Source organism: Rutidosis leptorrhynchoides, chromosome 4 (assembly GCF_046630445.1).
Source record: "Rutidosis leptorrhynchoides isolate AG116_Rl617_1_P2 chromosome 4, CSIRO_AGI_Rlap_v1, whole genome shotgun sequence".
NCBI lineage: Eukaryota > Viridiplantae > Streptophyta > Magnoliopsida > Asterales > Asteraceae > Rutidosis > Rutidosis leptorrhynchoides.
In genome coordinates, this window is record NC_092336.1 from 308,794,366 (window position 1) to 308,800,365 (window position 6,000).

The window sequence follows — 6,000 nt, forward strand, 5'->3', positions numbered from 1 at the left end:
TAAATATATCATTAAGTGTATTAACAATGAACTACATATGTAAAAATAAGACTACTAACTTAATAATTTCGAAACGAGACATATATGTAACGATTATCGTTGTAATGACATTTAACTGTATATATATCATACTAAGATATATTATATATCATAATATTATGATAATGTAACAATTTAACATCTCATTTGATATAATAAACAATGGGTTAACAACATTTAAAAAGATCGTTAACCTAAAGGTTTCAAAACAACATTTACATGTAACGACTAACGATGACTTAACGACTCAGTTAAAATGTATATACATGTAGTGTTTTAGTATGTATTCATACACTTTTTAAAGACTTCAAGACACTTATCAAAATACTTCTACTTAACAAAAATGCTTACAATTACATCCTCGTTCAGTTTCATCAACAATTCTACTCGTATGCACCCGTATTCATACTCGTACAATACACAGCTTTTAGATGTATGTACTATTGGTATATACACTTTAATTATCAGCTATTAGCAGCTCATGTGAGTCACCTAACACATGTGGGAACCATCATTTGGCAACTAGCATGAAATATCTCATAAAATTACAAAAATATGAGTAATCATTCATGACTTATTTACATGAAAACAAAATTACATATCCTTTATATCTAATCCATATACCAATGACCAAAAACACCTACAAACACTTTCATTCTTCAATTTTCTTCATCTAATTGATCTCTCTCAAGTTCCATCTTCAAGTTCTAAGTGTTCTTCATAAATTCCATAAGTATAGTTTCATAAAAATCAAGAATACTTCCAAGTTTGCAAGTCTACTTCCAAGCTTTCTAATCCATTCCAAGTAATCATATAAGATCAAGGAACCTTTGTTATTTACAGTAGGTTATCTTTCTAATTCAAGGTAATATTCATATTCAAACTTTGATTCAATTTCTACAAATATAACAATCTTATTTTGAGTGAAAATCTTACTTGAACTTTTTTCGTGTCATGATTCTGCTTCAAGAACTTTCAAGCCATCCAAGGATCCTTTGAAGCTAGATCCATTTTTCTCATTTCCAATAGTTTTATCCAGAAAACTTAAGGTAGTAATGATGTTCATAACATCATTCGATTCATACATATAAAGCTATCTTATTCGAAGGTTTAAACTTGTAATCACTAGAACATAGTTTAGTTAATGCTAAACTTGTTCGCAAACAAAAGTTAATCCTTCTAACTTGACTTTTAAAATCAACTAAACACATGTTCTATATCTATATGATATGCTAACTTAATGATTTAAAACACGATGAACACCATAAAATCGGATATACGCCGTCGTAGTGAAACCGGGGGCTGTTTTGGTTTGGATAATTAAAAACTATGATAAACTTTGATTTAAAAGTTGTTCTTCTGGAAAAATGATTTTTCATATGAACATGAAACTATATCCAAAAATCAAGGTTAAACTCAAAGTGGAAGTATGTTTTCTAAAATGGTCATCTAGACGTCGTTCTTTCGACTGAAATGACTACCTTTACAAAAACGGCTTGTAACTTATATTTCCGACTGTAACCTATACTTTTTATGTTTAGATTCATAAAATAGAGTTCAATATGAAACCATAGCAATTTGATTCACTCAAAACGGATTTAAAATGAAGAAGTTATGGGTAAAACAAGATTGGATATTTTTGATCTTTTTAGCTACGGGAAATGTTTAACAAATCTATACAAATCATATCCTAGCTAACTTATATTGTATTATACATGTATTCTAATATATTATGTAATCTTGGGATACCATAGACACGTATGCAAATGTTTTGACATATCATATCGACCCATGTATATATATTATTTGGAACAACCATAGACACTCTATATGCAGTAATATTGGAGTTAGCTATACAGGGTTGAGGTTGATTCCCTGAGACGTGTATACACTGGGTCGTGGATTGATTCAAGATAATATATATCGATTTATTTCTGTACATCTAACTTTGGACAACTAGTTGTAGGTTACTAACGAGGACAGCTGACTTAATACACTCAAATCTTTAAAACATAATAAAAATGGTTGTAATTATATTTTGATCATACTTTGATATATATGTACATATTTGTATAGGTTCGTGAATCGATCCGTGGCCAAGTCTTATTTCCGAGGAAGGAAATATCTGTAAAAGTGAGTTATAGTCCCACTTTTAAAATCTAATATTTTTGGGATGAGAATACATGCAGGTTTTATAAATGATTTACAAAATAGACACAAGTACGTGAAATTACATTCTATGGTTGACTTATCGAAATCGAATATGCCCCTTTTTATTAAGTCTGGTAATCTAAGAATTAGGGAACAGACACCCTAATTGACGCGAATCTTAAAGATAGATCTATTGGGCCTAACAAACCCCATCCAAAGTACCGGATGCTTTAGTACTTCGAAATTTATATCATATCCGAAGGGTGTCCCAGAATGATGGGGATATTCTTATATATGCCTCTTGTTAATATCAGTTACCAGGTGTTCACCATATGAATGATTTTTATCTCTATGTATGGGATGTGTATTGAAATATGAAATCTTGTGGTCTATTGTTACGATTTGATATATATACAGGTTAAACCTATAACTCACCAACATTTTTGTTAACGTTTAAAGCATGTTTATTCTCAGGTGAATACTAAGAGCTTCCGATGTTGCATACTAAAATAAGGACAAGATTTGGAGTCCATGTTTGTGTGATATTGTGTAAAAACTGCATTCAAGAAACATATGTCGATGTAATATATTTCTATTGTAAACCATTATGTAATGGTCGTGTGTAAACAGTATATTTTAGATTATCATTATTTGATAATCTACGTAATGTTTTTAAAACCTTTATTGATAAAATAAAGGTTATGGTTGTTTTAAAAAGTGAATGCAGTCTTTGAAAAACGTCTCATATAGAGGTCAAAACCTCGCAACGAAATCAATTAATATGGAACGTTTATAATCAATATGAACGGGACATTTCAAGGGATGCGTTGATCGTTTCCTATTTTGGCTCTAGTTCTTCGTTATAACTCTGTTTCCTTTGATTCTTTGGTTTTCTAGGATTTTCAAAATGAACAAATAAAAACTATTATTAGGACAAATTTATAATTTTCTTGGTTAAAATAGGAGAGATAACTAGGGTAAAATGTGACTTTCTTACGAGTTATCAATATGACACTGGTGGCTCTAGTTGTGAATTCTTATGATGATTTAATTACTGGTAAATTTTGAAACAGTCACTTGGATGCCGAGGATTATGATCAGATAGATGAGGATGAAATTAAAAGGATGGACATCTTGTGGGCTATGGGTAGTGTTTTGAGAAGAGCAAAAAATTACATGAAGAAAACACGAAAGAGGAATTTTGGTTTGGATAAGGACACCAACATGGGTTCGATATGCACAAGGTGAGATGTTAAAATTATGGTGAGGTGGGACACCTTTCCAAAACATGTACCAAACCAAACAGGACAGGGTATCAAAGTCCCTTTCAAAATAAACAAAGTGTGAACATGACTAGGATCATGGTGCTCGTGGAAGATGGAAGTCAGAAGAAAACAAAGGAATCATCTTCAAAAGCACTCACAACTACATATTTTGATAAAGGATACGACTGATCAATCACTACTAACGATCAGTATTTTTTTAATCATGATAATGTGGGAGGAATAACTGGTTGAATTAGGAAATTGATTATGAAAAAGCTAAATGAGCTGTAGCAGGATGTACTAGATCATTTAGTGGATCTACCTTTATTATTTGTAATGTGACTGCACATGCTAAAAGAGCAGAAGCTTTGGTGTACATTGGGTTTATCAAAAATTGTATATGAGAAAGTTATGAACAAATTCAGAAACGCACATGATGAGGTTAAGGTGGATGCTGCCGTAAATTAAGAAAGGGTTGAAGGAAAGGCTGGTGTTACTGGGTTAGCTGAGGTTGATGAGAACGAAGAAAAGATGGAGAATGAGAGTGACCGTTCAAGCTCGGATTCAAAATCTGAGGATAGTTATCCTAGGATGAATTGTGCTATCATGGATGATGATTCTAGTAGTTCTAAGGTACACAATGAACCTTCATCTCAGTGCAGTAAGTGTGTTAAACCTGAATAGAAAATTACCAACCTGAAGAAAACTTGCAATAAGATTAAAATCCCTTATGAGAATAAACTTGTTATAAAAGACAATGAAAGAGCCTATAATGAGAACATTAAGACCTTGGAGATCCAAGTGTATGACTGATCATATACATACATATGTATATGTATATTTTTAGTGCCAAAAGCCACTTAAGGACAAAGACGCGAAACTGATGAACTACGGTAAATGCTAATGAATGTGGTGAGATTACGCGGAATATTAAAGAGTGCGTAGGATTCTCGCAGTACTTGTGTGGAATGCCTAAGTGCGCGCACATCTTACTTCTGCGCAGATCTCAAGCCTATAAATAGGGAGCTTGACTTCTCATTTTAGGTTGTTGATTCTGGAAGGATTGCCCTAGCCATATTGATCTCTCTCGTGAGTTTGCCCGAGACTTGATCTTTGTTGGTTAAGGTAATTTACGAAGATCGGGACATGGTTGTTGATCGTTTAGAACTTAATGAAATATGACAATAAGGTCCCAAAACCATAATCGACATCCATTATACCCCCTCATTGCACTCAATCCTTGATTAGCCTTTATTGGATAATCTAGGATTGATCAATTGGCGCCATCCGTGGGACACGAATAGAATTCAAATGAGAAATTCACGTTCATTTTAATTGAGCTATTAAACTCATTTCCTAATTCTAGTTGTGTTAATTTTCTTTATTATGTTGCAGGAAAACGTAATCTCTTTAGCAAAAGTTGTGAGCTAAACAAAATGACGAAGCAACAAAAGCTTTTAGCTACCAAAAAGGTTGTAAATGAGACGAATGTGAAGTTGAAGGTGCACAAAGTGCGGAACACTTTTTGAACAAAAATTCACCAAAAAGATATAAAAGGTGCAAGACATGAAAACAGTAAGCACAATACACAAGAAGAAAGGGTTTCAAAAGTGAAAGGCGGCAGAAATGCTTGAAAAATGGCAATTCGCGCCCATTACTTTTCCATTTGAGCAAAACCGCGATATGTATGACGCACCGCTAGTCATATTGTGTAAGATCACAGATACTGGAATAACAATTATGAAAATACATGTTAACACTGGTAGTAGCATAGAATTGATATACGAGCAGTGTTTTTGACAATTGCATGAATGTATTAAAGAGGAATTAAAGCCAACCGCGATATCTTTGTCTGGTTTCGCGGGTGAATCTGCCTGGCCTATGGGGAAAATATCATTAAAAATCGAGTTGCGTGATGAAGTAGACGTGAAATTAAAAAGGCAAGCACAGTTAGATTTTTATGTTATACGCGCTGCTTCGCATTATAACATGTTGTTGGGTAGATCAGCGTTGCGTAAGCTTGACGTGGTGCCATCTACAATACATGGAATGGTAAAATTCACTACTTGCAAGGGTGTGGCAACAATAAATTCTACGGCTCTGCAGACAATTTGTAAAGCTATAAGTATGCATGATGCAGTTGTTGCGCACAATATTGTAGAAGATGACATGGTTGTCGTAAACTTTAGATATCCTGATCAAAAAGTAAAAATTGGCCCCGAGTTGAATGAGGAAATAAGAAAGAAAATTATGCAATTGCTTGTTGCGTACATGGACGTGTTTGCTTGGAATGAACAAGATATGACTTGAGTTCCGCGTGATGTTGCGGAACATAGATTAAATGCAAATCCTGCACTGAAAACAATTGTGCAAAAGCACAGAAGAATTGCTCTTGATCGCATGAAGTGGTTATGTGCGGAAGTCACCAAATTGGTGAATGCAAGCATTTTGTACGAGGTAAAATATCAAACATGGGTTGCAAATTCAGTATTGGTAAAAACGCCTGATGGTTCATGGAGGATGTGCATAGACTTTAAAGACATAA